At 41.3% G+C, this 22568-nt stretch overlaps 1 long non-coding RNA gene across 1 annotated transcript in view; it reads right to left on the minus strand.

The window, feature by feature from the left end:
- Nucleotides 1–367: 367 nt before the first annotated feature.
- Nucleotides 368–22568, minus strand: part of LOC310767297 — a 58475-nt gene continuing 36274 nt past the window's right edge. The window contains exons 2-3 of the long non-coding RNA XR_014550852.1: nt 8215–8322; nt 368–1054 (exon numbers count right to left, since the gene is read on the minus strand). This is a non-coding gene — a long non-coding RNA (uncharacterized lncRNA). The remainder of the gene's footprint in view (nt 1055–8214; nt 8323–22568) is intronic.

The following is a 22568-nucleotide window of genomic DNA, read 5'->3' on the forward strand; positions in this document are numbered from 1 at the left end:
AAAAAAACACATGAATGATGCTGGCCCTGCGTAACAAATGAAGGACTTGAAATAGCAAGCTAGAATAGCAAGCAAGGTGGAGTAGCAAGACATTGAAGGCAAGCTCATGTTGCCTGATGAATTTTACCTGAAGATGATAATCAGAATCAACTCCAAAGAAAGCCCTAGGCAGGACCTCTCAAATGATTTCTACTGTCCAGAGGTGCCCACAAAGTTGTTTGGACTTTGACTAAAATATAATTTTTGGATGCTCAAAGGAGAGGTAAGCATTCTGTTGCATGTGTAGACAAGGTAGAAATGTTAGAAGAATTAATTGAAAATGGACTATTGAACAGATTTCTGTCTGCTCTTATGCTTTTCTCCTTAGTTCTCTGCAATAACAGGGTGTTTATTTTAACATGTGCACATTATGCATAAATAGATATGCAAATTGCTTTGCAATGCACATTATTTACACATTCATTGATGTATAATTGCCACTGTTCAGACAAATGCCTCATTGCATTTCTTTTTCTGAAGGGTTGTTTGTTGACTTTGTGCAAGTTGTTTCATTGCTAGAAGCAGCCTATATGCATTAAGGCTGAAAGCCTAGCCCATATCTTATAAGATAACCTGACAAGCTACGCTCAAAACCCTGCACTCGCTGAAATTTTAAAGAAATTCTAAAGTGTCCTGAGAATGAAAGAGAAAAAGGGAAACCTCTTTCGGGGGGAAGATTTTTTAAGAAGAAATTGAAGAACAGGTTTTGCTCCAGCACTGTTTGGAAACAGTGAATTTAAAACTGTATACTCTGTGTATACTGGGATCAATAATGCCAGTCTTCTTAACTGGGGCAACAGTCAAAGGTACATATCTGGAAATGAGTCAGATTGTTGAGCATCATCTTGCAGGTGGGGAAATCTGCTTTACATGCATCCATCATCCAGGTTTGATCTCAGCAACTAATTCACTCGAATTACAAAATATTGAATGACGAACCAATGAAAATAAAGAAATAAGTACGACAGAAATATGTGTGGTTCCACCTTGAATTCCTTTGTATTTAATGGCGTACCTGTCACGACAAATGCAAATTGTGTTGGTGAGAGCACGCTATCCCCGCCCTTCCCGGAATCCATTTATTATAACACAATAAACAGAACATTGCAATCCATTACTTCTGTCTTGCTAAACAACCCACTTGAAAACAGTGAGGTAACGCTCCCACGCTATAATGATGTGGCATCAGAGAACATATTGTGATTTTTATTCAATACAAGGAGACACGGGTAATTTCATATTTTGTGTACACAGAGGCTTTTTGTCAAGGATCTGATTGACCCTTTGAGAAAGGCACTGCAAAGACTGAAGTAGGTGAATTCAGCTGCGCTGCTTTCTCTTCCAGGGAGCATTCTTTCTGAAGGAAATTTCTTTCAGGGACAGTATTGTGCGGCATTGCTCTGAATATTGTGGTAGAAAGCAATCAATGCCTCTACAGAAAGCTTAAGAAACATACAGCTTTTGTGAATTACGATGCCCTTTGAATACTCTTGGCTTCCTTTAGCAATGCCTTTCGAATCTTCGTCTTGACATTCCTCTCAAAAGAACAGGTTCTTGTACAGAGCTGAGCCCCAACTGCGTACCTCATGTCATGTTTGTTTTTGAGGATATCAAAAGGTGCCTTGTGTTTCTTGGCAACTTCATGCATACATATTGGTTTGTAGGGTGGGGTTTTTTTGGGGGGGGTCTTGTCTTTATTATGCATTTTGAGTTTCTATATTGTATTTTTATGTTGCAAACCACCCTGAGATCTATGGCTAAGGAGTGGTATACAGATTAAACAAGCAAGCAAACAAACAAATAAAATGTCGTTTCACTGGGCACCCTTTCTCTTCTTCTTTGTCCTCACTTTCTCCTACTCATTCACTTATACTGAATCCTTGTACAGTGGTACCTTGGTTCTTAATCCGTTCCGGAAGTCCCTTCCAAAACCAAAGCGTTCCAAAACCAAGGCGCACTTTCCAATAGAAAGTAATGCAAAACGGATTAATCCGTTCCAGACTTTTAAAAACAACCCCTAAAACAGCAATTTAACATAAATTTTATTGTGATACATAAAATGAAAACAATAATCAACGTACTGTACTATAAAATAAATAAGACACTATTGTAGATGATTAAAAAAAAATTCTTACCTGCACTGATGATGGTCATTGTTTGGATGGGAGGCTTTTATCCATTTCTGCAGTCACACAATCAATCAATCAATCAATCAGTAGCTGAACTGGGTTCCACATGGACACAAAAACAAATTAACCGAAAAAGCCTCAAAAACAAAAAAAGCAAAATAGATAGCAAAAAGAAAAGTGCCAAACTTAATTCGTTCTGGAAGTCTGTTTGACTTCCAAAATGTTCAAAAACCAGGGCACAGCTTCTGATTGGTGCAGGCAACCCAGAAACAATAGCCAACAACCGCATTGGATGTTCAGCTTCCGATAAACGTTTGAAAACCAGAACACTTACTTCTGGGTTTTCGGCATTTGGGAACCAAGGTGTTTGAGTACCAAGGTGTCTGGGAACCAAGGCCTCTGGGAACTAAGGCACCACTGTATAAGCAGTAGAATCACAAGGGTTTGGTCGATGATGATTTAGGAATCAACCAGATCGGGATCAGCTAAAGCAGGTCTATGAACTTCATTCTACATGTGTCAGATGAGATCCAGTCTCACCCTCTTTGGACCAGTATCACTACTTCAGAATCTAGGCAAGTGGGGTTATAATAAAACATGCACACTACACCAGTTTAGAGCATTTAAAAATCTTTTCTAAAAAACCCCACTTTTGACAGAGAGAGGTTAAAAACATCAACAGCTGCAGGCAATTTAGAAAAGAAACCAAAATAGAAATATCATTTTAGCTTCCCTAGCCTGGCATGGTTGGAACCGAGGTGATTTTGCTGAGCAGACCCTAAGATTTACTTGCTATGTTAAATGTCCTTATCTTTGAACTCCCATCTGGATTGAAACCAAGGCAGACAAACAACAATTCCCCTGGATGGGTGAATTCTAAAATGCAGCCACCTCCATTGTCATTCATTTTCTTTCTGATAAATAATCACTGAGTAGTGGAGATTGGTATTTGAATTTCAATCTGAAATTAGCACGTTCCAAGTTCCACTAAAACCTCTAGCCTGAACTCATCTCAACAGCCATTGAGACAACCTCTGACATTCCAAAGAAAAGGAGTGGAAGAAATCAAAGGAGCAAATATTTCTGTTACAGTAATGGCTTCCACATTTAAACCACACCAAACTGTTCATAAATGTACAACTTTTATACAAAATTTACATATTTTTATTTTACTTTAAGAGCTGCTTGAGGTTCAACAAAACAATATTCAAATTTGTTTTAAAATGTATTTGTGAGATTCTGGATGCATTATGCTGAGGGTTTAGTATGAGCTCTCTGTTAAGTCTTCATTAAGCATATTATACTGCCCAGAAAACAGTAGTCTTCTACGTGCAAAACAGCAATGATCTATTTGTTGAAATTAATATTTTTTTAATCAGATTGACATGGAACAGAAGGAACTTTTTTTGTGTCTGCTTGTTAAGAAGTTGGCTGGTGTGATAAAGAAGTGAATTTGTTTGCCATAAGGCCTATCAAATATGTGCACAGCTGCAGATGATTTTGCAATTAGCAGTGTCCAAAACATCTAACTCCATCAAATGCTTCAGATGGTGCTAATTTTAAATTGGACCAAAAAGAATCTTGCATGCAAAAGAATGCTTCTGATCCAGCAAAATGTATTAAGATAATCCCAGCCTATGAAATTGGTGATTAGAAAATGAAATGCATATGGGGAAGATGAACAGGCAAAAAATATATACAGTGAGCAGGAAAACAAATAGGTCCATTAACCCTTTGTTAGTGGCCCTCCCAAACTGGAGGCAGGGTATTGCTAGATTTCATGGGGGGCAGGAAATAGGTATTAGAAATTTAATGATTATACATCACACAACAGCTGTTCAATGGCTGAAAATCTATCCTGGAGAAAGCCATTCCACATATTCCGAAATGGCCACTGAGGAACAAGGGGGTGTCAACTAACTCATCCCCTTCAACATTTCTTTGATGAAAATAGGGCTGTTCTATTCCATTATTATTATTATTATTATTATTATTATTATTATTATTATTATTATCCCATCCATCTGACTGGGTTGCACTAGCCACTTTGGGCGGCTTCCAATATATATAAAAAGATAAAACATTTAACATTTAAAAACTTCCCTATACAGGGCTATCTTCAGATGTTTTCTAAAGGTTGTATAGTGACCTATTTCCTTGGCTCGGGGGTCACGTACTGTAGCTCCAAACCCTCCAACATTTCTCTGATGAAAATAGGGACATCCTAAGGAAAGGCAGGGCATTCTGGGATCAAATCAGAAACCTTTGTAAATCCGGGACTGTCCCTGGAAAATAGGGACATTTGTGGGGGTCTGCTAACTCACCGACCACTGCATAGATGTCGATCAACAATTACTCTTGATACCCAGGAGTGAAAACCATGTTGGAGATGTATGAAAGGAATTGGAACATATATGCATATGTGGTGGGATTGCGAAAAGATTAAAGGTTTCTGGGACACCGTATATAATGAGTTAAAGAAAATGTTCACTAAACATCTTCACTAAAAGACCTGAGGCATTTTTATTAGGAATCATGACATCAGAAATCAAGAATAAAATTAGACCATTATTTATATATTCAGCAACTGCAGCAAGGATTCTAATAGTAAGAAATTGGAAGAGCGATACCATCCCTTCAAAGACTGAATGTCTTTTACGGCTAGCAAGGAGAACTGGGACAGTGAGAGGAAACTCAACACAAGATATTAATAAGGAATGAATAATAATTAAGGAATATCTCAATGGGTACTATGATAATAAATGTTTCCTGGCAGATATTGAATGAGTCTTGTGATATAAGGAAGTGTTAGAAAAAGTTTAAACTAAAATATAGAAAAATATTAATAAGAAACTGTAAAAAAATGAATGCAAAATAGTACAATGGGTTTAGTCAGAAGTTTCTTTTCTTTTGCTATTTTTTATTCTACATATAATTAAATTCTTTTTTTTTCTTATAGAATGTACTGTATGTTTGTTTTGTGTGCATTTTATGATGTTTTCTTGTTTAATAAAGTATATATATATATATATATATATATATATATATGAGTGAAAACCATGCATATCAAATTACTGGAGTTAATTAAATTTCTTTTTCCTGAAATGCTCTTAGAAACTGGGGTAGGACATGCATCACACACACTTTTACACTGCCTTAATTAATTTGGAAAAAAGACAGTTCATCACATATGGATGCCTGGGGCAGAACTCACAATCCCTCTAATGTTCAGTAGAATAAGCTCCATCACTGGCACATCATTGTTTTCTGCTTGCACTCCAAAGAGTGTCACCTGAGGCGTGCCACCTCTTCCTGTGTAACAGCAAAGCTGGGCCTGAACTGGAAGAAAAGTGAATTCCCCAGATTCTGAATTCAACATCTCTAAAATGCAAGTATTAAATGAGTGGGAAATGCCCCCTTTTTTACTTTCCCAACTGTGAGCTCCGTGGAGTCAAGCGACAACTAAATGACTTTGAACTATCTCATGCATAGCTCCTGAGGAGATTATATTTTAGACAAATTGGGCTTAAAAACAAAACCAGGTTTTAGTCTTCACATTTCCCCCTGTTGTTAGCTCAGGTGTGATTCACTTTAGTAGTTTGGAGAAGAGAATGTAATACTTTAAAAGGAGAGAGATTTAAGCATACAGCTCCTCTCCAGCTTCAGCCTCACACATCCCTTTCAAACACCTTATAAGGGCTCAAAGTTAAACAGTCACAGTTATTGAGGGACATGGCTCTGAATTAAGCAGTTGGTATTAATGCTAATAGTCAGTGCTTTTTTCTAGAAAAACAGGTGCCGGTACTCACCATGAAGTTGTTACAGTAAGTGCCACACTTTTTAACAACAACAAAAAGAGGTGCTGATACAGTGGTACCTCAGGTTAAGAACTTAATTAGTCCTGGAGGTCTATTCTTAACCTGAAACTATTCTTAACCTGAGGTACCACCTTAGCTAATGGGGCCACGCCGCTGCCACCACAACTGCTCAATTTCTGTTCTCATCCTGAAGCAAAGTTCTTACCCGAGGTACTATTTCTGGGTTAGCGGAGTCTGTAACCTGAAGCGTCTGTAACCTGAAGTGTCTGTAACCCGAGGTACCACTGTACTGTGCACACTTGAAGTGGGTGGCGCTGTGGTCTAAGCCACTGAGTTTCTTGGGATTGGCTATCGGAAGGTCAGCGATTCAAATCTGCACAACAGGGTGAGCTCCCTTTCCTCTGTCCCAGCTCCTGCCAACCTAGCAGTTCAAAAGCATACCAGTGCAAGTAGATAAATGCAGCAGGAAGGTAAACAGCATTTCTGTGCGCTCTGGCTTCTGTCACGTTCTTCCGTTGCGCCAGAAACGGTTTAGTCATGCTGACCACATGAACCGGAAAGCTGTCTGTGGACAAACGCAGGCTCCCTCAACCTGAAGCAAGATGATTGCCGCACCCCATAGTCACCTTTGACTGGACTTCACCGTCCAAGAATCCTTTACCTTTTACCTTACCCTTGATAACCTGTGAAAAGAAAGCACTGCTAATAATATATGCACATAATTTTGCCCACAGAAAGAGACAATTCTTAATCTGGCTCTCTTTGGCTTAAGTCTGCATTACCTTTGTAATGGTGAACCTACTTCAGTATGGGTTGTCAAGGAGGGGGTCGCTTTCCCAAGCCTCCCTCCAAGCTACTAATCAATCACAAGCAGGCACCGAATTGGTAATCAGGCTTTATGGGCTTCTTCTCTGACACCCACTACAGAACATCAAACAGCAAGTCTAATACAAGGCTTGTTCTCTTTCTCCCCTTGCAAGTTAACTCAAAGATTTATAGGGGCTGGGGAATGCTTGCAACCAACCACCCGATCACATGCTCCCATTTGGGGACTAATAGTTACCACCTGCCTGGAGTGCCCCACCCAGCGATACTTGCTCACAGGATCACTACTTCATGACATGGGTGACAGGATGTAGAGCTACCTCATAGACCTGAAGGAGCATCTCCACCCCCATCGTTCAGGTCCAGCTCCAAGGGTCTTCTGGTGGAACCAGGCAGAGGGCCTTCTCAGTAGTGGCGCCTGCCCTGTGGAACACCCTCCCATCAGATGTCAAGGAAATAAGCAACTATCTGACTTTTAGAAGACATCTGAAGGCAGCCCTGTTTAGGGAAGGTTAATGTTTGATGTTTTATCAGGCTTTAATATTCTGTTGAGAGCCATCTGGCTGGGGAAACCTAGCCAGATGGGTGGGATATAAATAAATAAATAAATAAATAAATAAATAAACAAACAAATAAATAAATAATTGCAGTCAGATTATCCCCACAGGCATCTCTGTGAGGTATAAGACGGCACATAAAATACACTTCTTTGTTTTGATTTAAAATAAAGGGTTTTCACTCTTACCTGGGAGGAAACATGGATTCTGCTAATTTGCACAGGGCAAGTCATGATTATATACAGGAGCTATCCCTGAAGCCTTTCAGTGAATATTGCCCCACTCATACATGATTTCAGCATGTTATAGCAGTTTTCATATGGTTACCACATGAGAACATACTTGCAGCGCTTCAGGTAAATCAAATTTAATCCAGAGGTCTAGGCAAGGGAAGCAGAGGTAACTGCCAAGCAATTGCAGCAGGATTAAATTAATTTCTCTTATATTGACAGCCCTGGTTCTTTACATACTGTAGTGAGTATACAAGAAATGCAGGTGGAGATGCCTTACCCAAGTAACTCAGCTTTCTCCACATAACAAAACCTCAACAATTGTAAAATACCCATTTTGGCATAATCGACTTGGCCACAACAGAGACAGGAGCTCCCTCATGGTATGAACTTTTAAATGATCAATGGCTCTTGTCAAAACAAAAAAGCAAGCCTTAGCACTTTAGGTCCACTGCAATGCTTACTTGACTCATAGAAACATAGATCTGGAAGGGACCCTGAGGAACATCTAGTCCAACCCCTTGCAGTGCAGGAATAGACAGCTGTCTCATACAGGGATCGAACCTACAGCCTTGGCATTATCAACATCACACTCAAACCAACTGAGCTAACACACCTTGCCTCTGGTAGTAACTATTCAATGTTTGAAATGTATCATTTCCAGTTCCTTTCTGTTATGACTCATTGTCCATTGGGCCTGGTTATGCTGCTTCTTGATGGCTTCCTGCTGAGGACAAACCACAGTTATAAAATTAAGATAAGGCAGAAGGCTAATTAACCCAACCCCTAATGATAAAGATATAAAGCATGATTTATCTGAGCTGAGAAAAACTGGCAATACACTGAATCTCTTATTATATGAAAATTGGCTTCATGACCCTCTTGGCATTGCAGTTGGCTCTTTTGAGTTAACACTTCAGCATTTTTTGGGGGGGTGAGCTAGAGTAAATTTAATGTTCCTAACAGAATGCTTAAGTCAGACATTTTAGTGCAAAGGCTTCTTTTTCATTATTACAATAGTCTGTCAAATGATAAGAGTTCCAGAATAATCATTATTGTTTAAGGTCACATATATAAAGTTAGTCAATCACACATAAAATCACTTTTCTATGTATTTATTTTGGTTGCCTCATGTTGGAAAAATGGCTAAAGGTAAAGGTAAAGGGAACCCTGACCAATAGGTCCAGTCGTGACCGACTCTGGGGTTGCGGCGCTCATCTCGCTTTATTGGCCGAGGGAGCTGGTGTGCAGCTTCCAGGTCATGGGGCCAGCATGACTAAGCCGCTTCTGGCGAACCAGAGAAGTGCACAGAAATGCCGTTTACCTTCCCGCCTATTTATCTACTTGCACTTTGACGTTCTTTCAAACTGCTAGGTTGGCAGGAGCAGGGACCGAGCAACGGGAGCTCACCCTGTTGCGGGTATTCGAACCACCGACCTTCTGATAGGCAAGTCCTAGGCTCTGTGGTTTAACCCGCAGCGCCACCCGCGTCCCTGGAAATATGGCTAGTATAACCTTAAAGGTATGTTTACCTCACCCTTTCACTGATATTCATTCAGTGGCATAGACTATGTTGATTTCCAACACTGGCTAAAACCCGGTGTATAATATGATAAATGTAAGAGGTGGCTAATATATGGAGATAGAAAAGCAACTCTTTTGTTTTATTTTTTAAAAAAGATTGATATCCTACCTTTTGGGGAAACTGTTGTCACAAGACAGTGTCCCAAACTCATCACAGAGCACATAAACACCATGATTTAAAATAATTATACCCCTCTAAGATGAGGAGCAGAAGAGTGAGACACAGTTCTTGATAAGAATTAATTGAAAAATGTCTTGAGAGTCTTTTTCAATATCATGACTGTGTAGTTCCTGGGGGGTCACATTCCAGAAGGATGTGGACACCACTGAAAAGTTATCTTTGGTACCTGTCACCCTATCAGGGACTGAGCAGATGAGGAGGAATGGTAGATTTACAACAGGGGTTTGTGGAAGGTCACAGCTCAGAGGCAGATGATGGGGGAAATTGGGCAATCATGGGAGAGCCAGAACAACACCCGGCTGACACATCATTAGAAAACATTCCAGACCCTCCATCTCCCAGAACCCAGCATTCTTTAAAATTATGAGAGCAAGAACTCAAATACTTCTTTGTGGTTTCTTCTTTGTGAAACAGGAATTCAATAATACAACGCACTCACCATCCCTATGCTCAGGGATCAGCAAACTTTTTCAGCAGGGGGCCAGTCCACTATCCCTCAGACTTTGTGGGGGGCTGGACTATATTTGGGGGGGGGGATGAACGAATTCCTATGCCCCAAAAATAACCCAGAGATGCATTTTAAATAAAAGGGCACATTCTACTCATGTAAAAACATGCTGATTCCCAGACCGTCTGCGGGCCAGACTTAGAAGGCAATTGGGCCAGTTTGCTTACCCATGACTATGCTTGACCACAAAGCCATCTTCCTAGCCCCCTCATTTGTAAAACTTAGATCCTTACCATACTCATTCAGATCTTATTCCTGGTTCCTTATCTTCTCCTTTTTGGTTGTTTTTTTTCAAATACAGAAATAAAGCTGCTATAGAGTGGAGAAAGGAAATGTGGTTGTATGAATCACTCCCAAAGTCACACATAAAGTTGATTATTTGATGGGTACAGGGTTGTGAATGTATATCTATTGGCTTCAACTTGATGTGTTACAAGCTGGCAAACCAATCTAAAACTTTTCACCAATAGTAAAAGTTAATATATCCCCCCAAATAAAACTATTCATCACTTATTATGGAGATTCATCTTGACAGTGCTGAGATGCTGTCTGACTCTTAACTGCTTTTGGCTTTACCAAGACTTAAAGCATATCCTCTTTGTGACATCACACATGACATCAGAATGGCATGTTTGCATTCAACCTAGACTATCTCCATGCCAACAGCAATGGCCAGTAAACTTATGCAACCAAGTAACCATCAGCCTGACTACCCAGTAGTTTCTATCTAGACTATTGGATGTTTATTTTTTGCTCTCATAATCAAAGCCTGAAGAAGACCTGCGTCTAATCTGCAAACCTGCTTCCACTGTTAAAGAAAACTAATTGTCAGGGACTGGGCAGAGGAGGAGTGGTGGAGACCCCCTCCCCATCCTGACCCTTCCAGGGAAGACGAAGACAGTATAGATTTACAACAAGGGTTTGAGCAGCCCAGAGGGAGTTGAAGGGAAAAGTTGGGTAATCATGGGAGAGCTAGAACAACACCCAGCTGACACGCTGTCATTAGAAAGCATTCCAGACTCTCCATCTCCAGAGCCCTGTGAGCCTTAACAGTAGGAGAGCAAAGAGCTCAAAGAGCAGCACCCATAGAGGAGATGACGACGACAATGAATTAGGAAGTGGGAGAGAAGTGGAGTGGAGATTCACTCGGGACAACACCATTCTCCAAGAGGCTGGGTTCTATAGCCTCTCTCTGTAAAGACTGAAATAAAAAAGGAAGGTAAGAAAATTTCCCTTGTCTTTATACTTTCCTGGGCAACCAGCCGGGAGCTGCTGACAGTATCCTGTCACACCCTAACCTATCTTATTGACCGATTATTGATGATAAGAAATAAGAATAAAAGTGTTTACTCACAAAGGTTTTCCTACATCACACAGCTATTTAAGACCTTTGCATTGGTGCCCAAGAAGGAAAAGCCTCCCCTGCTTTTATTAGCGGGTGTTGCTTCCTAGCTGCAAAGGCAGCAATGGGCTGGGGCTACCTGATGCAGGTGCCATTGTGCAGATACAATGACGTCACCATTCTGCACCACTTCTGGGTGCTGTTAACCCCTATCCAAGCACAGTCCCTGCATTGCAGAAGTGGGCAACCTGTGGCCCTCCAGATGTTGTTGCAGTCCAGCTCCCATCATCCCTGACCTTTGGTCATATGGGTTGGGGCCAATGAGAGATGGAGCCCAATAACACTTCCCACTCTTGTTGAATCTTTTAGTCTTCTGTATCCTCTGAAAGTGACCGCCTCTGTTAATTGTAGGGACCGTCCATTCCTCTTCCTGATCACCACCCGGTGGATTGGCTGAATAATGCATTCATCGTTCATACACTGTCACTTCTTCAGTTACAATGTGCTTGTGATTCATAAATTCACCAGGAGATACAAGGCTTCTTATGATACAAATTACATGGCTTTCACAATATAGAGACTATGAGCTAAACCTGCCTCAGCTGAGCTAGGACATTTTTTGAAAACATCGGCCATTGTTCCTCCTACCCATCCCTCTGCTTTTCAGATCTAAAAATGTTTTCTTACCCATTGTCTGTTCAAGTTGAACAAATCCACCATTCTGAACCAAGCCTTTCGCATGCTTCACAAAATGAAATAATTTTATTTTCTCATCAAACAATCTTAGCAATTACAGTGGTTTATAGCTATCTGTATCAAACAATGAGCGTATTAATTGCCGAGGGTTGGGCTACACGACGGAGCATGTCAGCAAAATTTTTATGAACGTGATTACATTGTTCAAAATGTAATGAACGGGAATGGCATTTCTGGAGACAATGAGCCCTTCTTTCCAGGACGAAAACGAAAGTGTTCTGATTTTCATTATAGATAAAGAGTTGTTTGTCCTCAAGGGAGATATTCCTTTGCTCTATCTCCCAGTTTCTCTTTTAGATTCAAACAGCCTCGATTCTCGTCTCCTGCATTAGTTTACACCAGTGCCACTCAACTTCCAGTGGGTATTATCCTGGTTTTCTGTATTATAGTGGAAGATCTCTGAAAGGTTGAACACACAGCCAGTCATTGCTTTTCACCCCAGACTGGAAGGTTCCCCTCCAACTCTCTTCCATGCCATTTCCTGATCAAGTATAAGAGAAAATGCACACATCATAATAACATTAATAAAATGAACAGTGTGATCTTGTATATGCCTATTCAGATGTATTCCCAATAAGTTAAATGGAACCCTGCTTATGTTTATTAACAAGCTGTTAAAGCTATCTTACTGTCATTAGTGTCTCAAGGTATTTGGCATGGATTTAGCATATATTGGGCTACAGTACAAAAATAGCTCTCAGTTAATTAAATCAAGAGGGATACGTTGTAATTTTAATCACACTAGTTTGCCCAAGGAACTGAACTATGCAAGACCCAGTATGGCATAAGTGGTGGAGAGTTTATGTGGATCAGGGAGTCCTGTTTCAAATCCCTGCTCAGTCTACAAAACAACAGCAACAGCAACAACTTTGTTCAGTCATGAAGTTCACTGGATGTTCTGGGGGTGGCATACTTTCTTTAAAGGCTAAACAACTTTACAAGGCATGATCAGATACCTGTAACCATCTCACAGAGACTATCAGTCTGCAATCTCTATCTTCAGCTTGAGTCTGAAAGCAGACTTGAAGGCTTCACCATCCATCCTAATTTTTGTATACAGTGGTATCTTGGTTGTCAAACAGCTTGGCTCCCAAACAAACTGGCTCCCAAACGCCGCAAACCTGGAATTGAGTGTTCCAGTTTGTGAATGTTTTTTGGAAGCTGAACGTCTGATGTGGCTTCCGCAGCTTCTGCAACTTCTGATTGAGTGCAGGAAGCTCCTGCAGCCAATCGGAAGCCGCACCTTGGTTTTCGAATGGTTCTGGGAGTCAAACGGACTCCTGGAATGGATTATGTTTGACAACCAAGGTACTGCTGTATCTCTCTCTCTCATACCTGCCAGCCCCTAATATCTAGCCTGATGGCAAGTTCTGGAGAAGCTGAAACCTTGCACATTGTTTTGTGATAATTTTCCTGTTCTTAATATATTGTCCAGCTGTGAATTTTGGAGGTGTTATTATTATTATTATTATTATTATTATTATTATTATTATTAACAACAACAACAACAACAACACAACAACAACAACAACAACAACAACAACAACAACAACAACAACAACAACAACAACAACAAAATATGGCTTCCATGTGATAGTTCCAAGTTAGTACAGTAGATGCTAACACTAGAGTTTCAAACTTTTGGGCAGAAAAATGAACACCAGAACATTTAAAACTAGACTAAACTAACTAAAATCATGATAACAAGCGTTTGGAATGCTGACAGCCAAAAACCTTTCAAACTTGCTGTCTTTTTACTGTGCTGAAACTCTTTCATTTCATTAAAAGCTTTTGTGAAGAGGAACAATTATATTTTTCAAAAGTGAATTTCTTAATTAAGAGCATTAGGGTGTTGTTGTTTTTTTAAAGACATTACCAGTCATTTCCTCCTGCATCTTTTATAATAATCCAAATCTTTTACATCTCCATTATATCCAAAATTCACCATTAAACTATGTGTTATTCCAATCCAGTAACGATTTTAACTGTTTACAATGATTTTTAAGATAAATTATAAATTTTCCCCATTCCTTATTAAAATTTTGGTCTTCCTGATTTCTGATTCTTCTGGTCATTTTTGCCATTTCGGCATAATCCATCAACTTAATCAGCCATTCTTCTCTGGTTGGGACTTTTTCTTCTTTCCATTATTACACTGATCACAAGACAAAGATGGGAAATAGCAAGCTCCCGCAGCCTCTGTCGACATTAAATGGAGGTGCCAAGATCTCAGTTGTCAAGCTGTATGCCTGCTACAGGCATGGAAATGGCTGGCTGGAGAATAGGCAGGGACTCTCATCAGTACAGGACCATTTACCTGCCAACAGAGCTAGGCTAGATGAAGGGGAAAGGGTGTGTGGAAAAGATGGAGGAGGAGGAGGAAGCTAAAGTTGGGGGTGAGTGGGAATAGAGAGCAAAGGCGGAACAGATAGGGGGGAAAACACTTTTATAGAAGAAGCTGGTTGGCAGCATAGGCCATGGCATAGCAGGGGGGGGCGGGTGGCAGGGGTGGTTGCCCTGGGCACAAAATTTAGGGGCATAAAATTTCAACACCCAATGCTGCCTCAATACAGGTGCATGCTTCCATTGCTGGGTTCCATCAAAAACAGCTTCTCTATGTGAATCAAGAAGTGGTATCTCCAGACAACAGGGCAACTTTTCTTTTCTTATATCTGCAACTATGATCTCCTGGGTGACACACACACACAGTTAGGCAGTTGAATATGCATGAGTATTCTGTCTGTTTCCCTCCTACCCATCCCCCTTCACAGGGTCCCAGGTGCTGGCAACCCATGCTATGCCACTCAACATAGAGCAAGGCCAAAGGGCGCTTGTTTGCCCTTTCGGGTGTGCAACCATTTTGTTCCAAAAGGTGCAGGAGGGGGCCTGGTAAATATAGTGAATCCAGGGCTGAAAGAACTGGCAGCAGCCCAGAAAAGTTGTCCTGACATCTGTAAGCCTACAAGTCAAACCCTGCTATGAGGAGAAACGGCTTGCTGTACAAATTGCATCCATCATTGCATCTCTTGTGCAATGAGGCAAAGATAGCATCTGGGACCCAGAAGGCCCAGGGAGAGAGATGATCTCATGAACTGGCTAGAGAAACATGGAAGAGAGTCCACTGTGAAAGAACTGATCCTGACCTCACATTAGTATTGCCAGCGGTATGTGTGTTTATCAGCTGCTTCCTCCCTAATGGTCAGAAACCAAGCAAGACCCTTTAACTTGAGCCTGTTTGTGACTCAGAGGTATCAACAAGGCTACTCAATGATGCAGCTAGGGGACAAATGAAAGCTGTATGTGTATGCCTCCTATTCTGGGGAGAGAAGACAGAGTTTTTGACATTGACCTGCTGCAAGACCCCACAACAACTTTCTATTGCAATAACCTTATTCTGCATAGAGCGAAAGCAGTGTGACATTCTAGAAGGGAGTCTCCTGTAAGTACTCCCTGCAAAAAATGATTAAAATTGATTGTCTTCCATTAGCCGAGATTTAATACCGCATTCATACACTAGCTTATCACATTTATCCAGTAAATCTGTAATAAAATGAGACATTAATATACAATTTCAGGAATCAGAACGTCTGTCAATAGAATAGAAAATGTTTCTACAATTAGTGAAATATTATACACTTTCAATAAATGCCTGCAACACAGTCATCTTGGTTCTGAAGATGTTTGAGATACTTGGAGGAGCAGGAAACAGAGTACAAATGCTTGCCTGTCCATCATAGAGGCTGAAGGGGGATTATTATTGTCTGCTGACCTGTCTTCAGATTGGGTGATTGCAGGAAAACAATCTGGGTCTCTAGGTACTTCAATAAATGAGATCGTTGCTCCTAGATCAGATGTATGAAAAATAAAGGAAATCCAAAAATGGAATGAGTGGGCCACTCCATGTGCCAATGCCACATCACTCCAAAATGAGAATAAAGGAACCCATGCTGAACGTTGAGATGAGAAAAGTTCCTTCTCTACCATGGGGTACCATAAGTATGAGGGCTGTAAAGTGCAACCCCAATTGTAAGTAAACACAACTGAGATGGAATGAGTGGGGACCTTCCAGCGATGAATGGTCCCTGTCCTAAAAAAAGGCCCCACGCTTCAGAGGAGGAAGAGCATAATGAGGAGAGAGAAATATATTGTAGCAGGAACAAGTAGCTTCTGGACCTCAGCCTCAACTACAGCTGTGCCCTTCCCCAGCAGAAGCAGGGCAACACCTCCAGCACTAGCAACCACAGTGCATATTGAAGACACTAGAGGGAGGATGTTTCACAAGGTGTGAGGTGGTCCACAGTGTCACACCCTTTAGCCCTTCTGCATGCACCAGCTATGCTACACATCTGCCATGCATTGGGAAGCTGTGTGAAACGCCCTATGCAAGTATCAATATATGTGTATAGAGGAGATTGATACATGGCACATCTGTACATGCCTAGGGCCAGTTCACACAACTGCTGAATCCACAGCATCTTGTTTGGCCAGCAGGATTGTGAGAACAGTGGGGGAGGGAGATGCAACATCTCCCCACAACAAAAATGTAACTGGATTTACTCATCTTATTTGTTGTTGTTTAGTCGTCTTAGTTGTCTTTGACTCTCCATGACCCCATAAACCAGAGCATGCCTTGGAAATTCTCACTTTCTTCTCAAAGCTTCTCCTTTTTTATTTCCATAGAATTTTCTTGGCAAAATACTGGAGTGGTTTGCCAGTTCCTTCTCCAGGTGGATCACATTTAGTCTAAACTCTTGGCTATGATCTGTCTGCACGGCATAGCTCAGAGCTTCTCGGAGTTATTCAAGCCCCTTCGCCATGACAAGGCAGTGATCCATGAAGCGGACTCATCTTATAGAGGTATACAAAATGGTCAGTTCTTACCGATGGGCTTAAGTTTTCAGAAAAATCATGACAGACAAAGGAAAGGAAAGGATTGCTTGGTGGGGTTAGCCAGGTACTTAGCTGAAGTTGTGTTGCAACACATAAGAGTGCAGTCTCCTCTCCTGATGATGTTCTTGGTTTCAGCAATGATGCCAGCTTGGGGGACTGAGCAGAATGGCATTAGGAGCCACCATGGCTACAACCAAGGGTTTTCAAGCCTGAGCTTTCTTGCTTCTAGTTGTGAGCCAGACAGGACTGGCAAACTCAGTGACATCCTTGACTGTTCATGTGCCACTGACATTTTAATCAGCTGGCTAGTTGAGCAAGTTACTTGCAGTGCCAACTTGAAAGCACTCTTGGCAAATCTGAGTACTGAGTAGCACATGGAGTACAATGAACCAAGATAGCACAGTCTAGTCCCCCCCCCTTTAATACACACACACAAAACACCTTTTACACAGTATGTCAGCACTGACAGGTTTGATTTATTCTCAGCGGCATTCACAATGTGACAGTTACTATATCTTGAAACAGAATCAAATTACAGCAGTATTTCTACACTTGAAAGTGTGATGAAAACCTTGTTCTTTTGTGTGTGTGTGTGTGTGTGTGTGTGTGTGTGTGTCTTACAGCACTGTCCATTTGGATCTGAACCAGGTTCAATGATATTATCTCTAAGCTTGTAGAAGAAACTTGTCACGATTTCGAGCCAATAGAGAAGATGAGTGAATGTATTGATCCAATCTGCCCTAGATGCTTCCCTCTCCTTTTAAAAGGTAAATCTAAGTGGAATTTAGCATATACATCAGTACTTAGCATTCAAAGGATATCCTTCCACACTGGAAACCCAGAGAACCACAGTGACCTCTACCACCAAAGGAACCTCTACTTACCTCATTCTTCTACTATATTGTGTACGTCTGGCATAGATTTCTTGCTTTTAAGGAATTTTCCAAAATAAAAAGGGCATTTTGCTCATTTGGAAACAGTTGCTGTCCCAGGATACATATTGTGATCTAACTGAAAGCCATTGCATGATGAAAAAACCTCTCTTGGAGTAAAATCTTCATTCTGCTCAACAAATTACAAAGGATGTGTATCAGCAGGAAGTCTGCTACCTCGGATCTCAGAGAAATATTGTTGCCCAATGCCCGCATTGAGCTATTTGTAAAGATTTTCTGAGCTTTTCCTGGAAATGTCAACAAATCTGTATTTATGGTAAAATTGTGATAACGTCACTGAGATAAAAATGGGAGGAGGTGAGTGGAAAGAATATGCTGTAATAGTAATTCCACAACCAATGCTACAGAATGCAGTATATACAATGGACAAGTAACATTTCTGAAACATATTTATCATAGGGAAAACTAAATTATATGGGAGGAAAACACAGTCTCAAGAACAGACCCTTGCCTAAGTCGGCGGGGTGGGGGGGGACATTACAAAGCTATCATCTAGTCCAGGATTGGGGAACCTCAGGTATGGAGGTCTAATGTGGCCCTCAACATCTTTTGAGCTGGCCCTCAGTCAGGACTTTTCCCAGGCCACGTTCCTCCCCAAGCTTCATACATCCCTAGCCCTATTTCACAGCCTTTTTCAGTGCTATTACATGGTGGGAATGTCTCCTTGAACTCTGATCATCTTCTATCCAGGCAAGCAAGAGGCACAGAGTTTGGGGTGTATGTGTAGAAACTACAAAGGTTAAATCTAAGTTGTTGCTTGCTTTTGCCTCTGAACATTCCTACAATTGGCTTGTGGACCCCAGAAGGTTGCACAGAAAGAAATGTGGCTCTGGAGCAGGTTTAGTTCATATACTGCTCAGTGTGGCTGCAATACTCAATCTTAAGTGTTGCCTAACACACCCAGTGAAGGAGAGTAGACCAGCCCAAGGCAGTCACTTCTGCTGTAGAACAGCTCTCACAAAAGATGGGGGGAGAAATTTGATTCAGTTCACAGTTAAAGATCCAACTCTATCAAAGTTACACTTTCTGAAACAATATGAGGACCGAAACACATTCAGCCTCTGAAATTCATGCTTATCTGAATTTTGTGAAGCACTTCTCCAACCAATGTTTACAAAAAGGGAAAGTGTGCAAAAAATTAATGTGTAAATGAAAATAGGATATACAAATGTGTTATATTAGGAGAAATTCCTTGCAAAAAATATACTTATTATAAGGAATCTACACTTAAAATGATGATGAATTTTCATGAAAATTACTTTTGTTTAAAGCAAATTGCTGATGGAAGCTCTAGAACTGAATTTAAGATTGGGAAAATGAGAAACTCAGAGAACAAAAACTGACATATTCTTCCACCCCCAGCTCTTATCATTATGCACTTTTTCCAAATATTTCCCAGAAATTTCCACCCATTGGTTTTAGTCCAGACCTATGAAACAATGGAGAATAAATCTGCATGAAAACCCTTAATATATTGTGCCTTCCCTTGATCTTTGCTTCTCCAGCCTACACCCCCCCCCCCAGCACTTTCAACTTGATTTCCAGATCCTTCGTCATCCTGGTCACCTTCTTCTTGGACGACCCTTTAAAAGTGGCAGTCAGAACTTGAAAGAAAATTAAAATCAAAATTGGTTCATTAAAATTGTTGGTTGGTAAAATAAAAAAAATGTATTAGGAGATAATTAGCAACACCCCCCCCCCCCCCCGTTTTTAATCAGACTGCCTAGGGCCTCTACAAGGGACGCAGGTGGCGCTGTGGCTTAAACCACAGAGCCTAGCACTTGCCAATCAGAAGGTCGGTGGTTTGAATCCCCGCGATGGGGTGAGCTCCCGTTGCTCGGTCCCTGCTCCTGCTAACCTAGCAGTTTGAAAGCACATCAAAGTGCAAGTAGATAAATAGGTACCACTCCAGCAGGAAGGTAAACGGTGTTTCTGTGCGCTGCTCTGGTTCACCAGAAGCGGCTTAGTCATGCTGGCCACATGACACAGAAGCTGTACGCCGGCTCCCTCGGCCAATAAAGCGAGATGAGCGCCGCAACCCCAGAGTTGGCCATGACTGGACCTAATGGTCAGGGGTCCCTTTACCTTTACCTTTAGGGGCCTCCACAGGGTGTAATTCTGCAATGCTCCTCAGGTGCTTTGTAGAGCAGAAAGAAGTGGAAGGAACTGTGAAAAAGAGGGATGAAGGGAGAGGTTAGCCTCTTGTTCACCAACTCACCCCAAACAGCCCTGGTTATAGTCACTTCTTTCTCAGAGTGACGGGAGAAGTATTCAACTAGCCAGAAAACTACCACCAATGAATAATTGCTGGCTGTAAACAGATACACTGACTCAAATGCTGTTGCTCCATGTATCTCAAGGAATATGCACTTCACACAAAGGAAGCAGCACATGCCTAAATTATTCTGATTTCTAGTCTTCAGCAGCTCTCTTATGATGAATTTATGTGACTCGGCACCTCAATCCCAACCCACACAATGAATCCTGTCACTGGTGCTATCAAGGTAGAACTAAAGGTAAAAGGTAAAGGACCCCTGGATGGTTAAGTCCAGTCAAAGGCAACCATGGGGTGTGGCGTTCATCTCACTTTCAGGACGAGGGAGCCAGCATTTGTCCACAGACAGCTTTCCGGGTCATGTGGCCAGCATGACTAAACCGCTTCTGGTGCAGTGGAACACCATGACGGAAAACAGAGTGCACGGAAACACCGTTTACCTTCCCGCCACAGTGGTACCTATTTATTTACTGGCACTGGTGTGCTTTAGAACTGCTAGGTTGGCAGGAGCTGCGACAGAGCAACAGGAGCTCACCCCATTGTGCGGATTCAAACTGCCAACCTTCCAATCGGCAAGGCTGAGGCTCAGTGGTTTAGACCACAGCACCACGCGTGTACCCAAGGTAGAAGTATGAGGCAGGCAGCCATGGCCCTACCCTGCACAATGAGTAAAGCCCCCCCCCCAAGAAAAACAACCTAGGACTAGATTACCACATTTTGAAGATTACCATCTGAAGAGGATCTCCCTGTAAGACCGTCTAAATTTGCCTAACTGCACCAATCCAGTCTAAAATTACTGAACTACCCCAATGAATCTACTGACCTTTTTGGGGCAGTATGTAGAGTGCAAAGCAGAGAAACTAAAGCGTATCTGCTAGGATATATTTGTAGTGTATGAACTTATTTTCTTCAACAGCTCTTCCCAAATGCAAAAGGTACAACAGCAGATGTAGTACATTTAGTAAAGTGGATGCAAAACTGTCTGGCTGTTTATGGCTTTGTTTTCCAAGAGAGCCATCTGCCTGCTAACGGTGGCTGGAAAGTAGAATCTGCTGCAGCTATTCTGAAATGGCTTCCTGGGACAGAGTGGTCAAAGCTCTCTGCCCTACTTGTATAACTAATACAAAACCACTCTGGTTCTTGAAACCTGGCCTATGTCCTTCCTGAGTAGTTGGAGAACAGTCTAAAGAACAGAAAGTCAGAGGTCAACATGGGTAATTGGCAGCACAGCAAGATGGGAGGCAGGAAGAAACTAGATAAACTGAGGGGGAGAAGGGCTGTTCAGAGGCTGATCAGCCAAACTAAGGTGGAATCTTTAAAGGTCTTCTGTCATGTCTGAAGAGGTCAGATCCCATGGACAACTGACTTGAGTAGGGAACTGGAAGGAAAATTTAATGGTTGTTTTTTTTAACCACCTATAGCAATGGAATGGCGGAAGATGGAGTTTGATCTATGTATGGACTACCTTTCTCATTTGTGGTGCCTAGCACCAGGGTGTAGCAAACTTATAAAGGGAGAAAGAATCGGAATGGTTCAAGCTGTAAAGAACAGTGGTAAAACTGCTTTGGGATATGTGAAGTGCTAGTAATCATTCTGCAGAGGAAACCATAAACGTGTGCATTTAACAAGATAACAAATCATAATACAATTGCAATTCATAGATTTATCAATGGAAGTTTAAAGGTTTACTTACTGTTACAGCTAACAGGTGTTCTTGTTAACTACATTGTTGGCTGCAGTGTGTGATTCCTATCAAAATCAATAGCAAAAGAGTCAGGATACGAAATGTGCCCACTTTTATGGGAATGATATCACACTCCAAAGGAGGCAAACATTTTCGTTAGCTTTCCTGGGGAACTAAATCACCAAGAGAGATAAATCTCTGAATGATTGAACATGTGGTAGACATATTCTTCTCCAGCTTTCCCTGACAATGCTGCAATTATCCTTAACTTAGGTGCATTTTTTTTATTTGCCTTCTGTAAGCAGTGACTCCTGAGGTTTCTGTCCATTTTCCTTTCTATCATTTACTGATTAATCTTTGGCAGATCCCCAGAAAGCAGCACCATAAAGAACTCCAATGGCCATACCCACACTGTACATTTAATGCCCTCTTATACCACTCGAATAGTCCTGGATTAAGACTTTTAAAGTTAGTAATAGTTAGTAATAGTTAGAAGTGGTACCCAGCAGTTACCCCTTTTGATGCCCTCTAAGGTGCTCAAAGAACAGTTCTGGACTTGTTGGTAGTTATGATTTTGCAGCTTTGTAGCTAGAGTTCTGTAAAAGTTAATCACAGTAAGCTATAATCAACAGTGATTATGAAAAGGGCACTTGACAGATGGTGTGGACATGTGTCCCCTAAAGATAGGGTCACCTGGGAACCAGCCTGAATCCCAAGACACCGACTCAGCACTTTAAGTGTTGTGTAGACCAGTATGGGAACATCTCAACATTCACAGCTCTTTGTAGTTGGCCTCT

The sequence above is a fragment of the Podarcis filfolensis genome (genome assembly GCF_964270895.1).
Source record: "Podarcis filfolensis genome assembly, chromosome: 7".
Lineage (NCBI taxonomy): Eukaryota > Metazoa > Chordata > Lepidosauria > Squamata > Lacertidae > Podarcis > Podarcis filfolensis.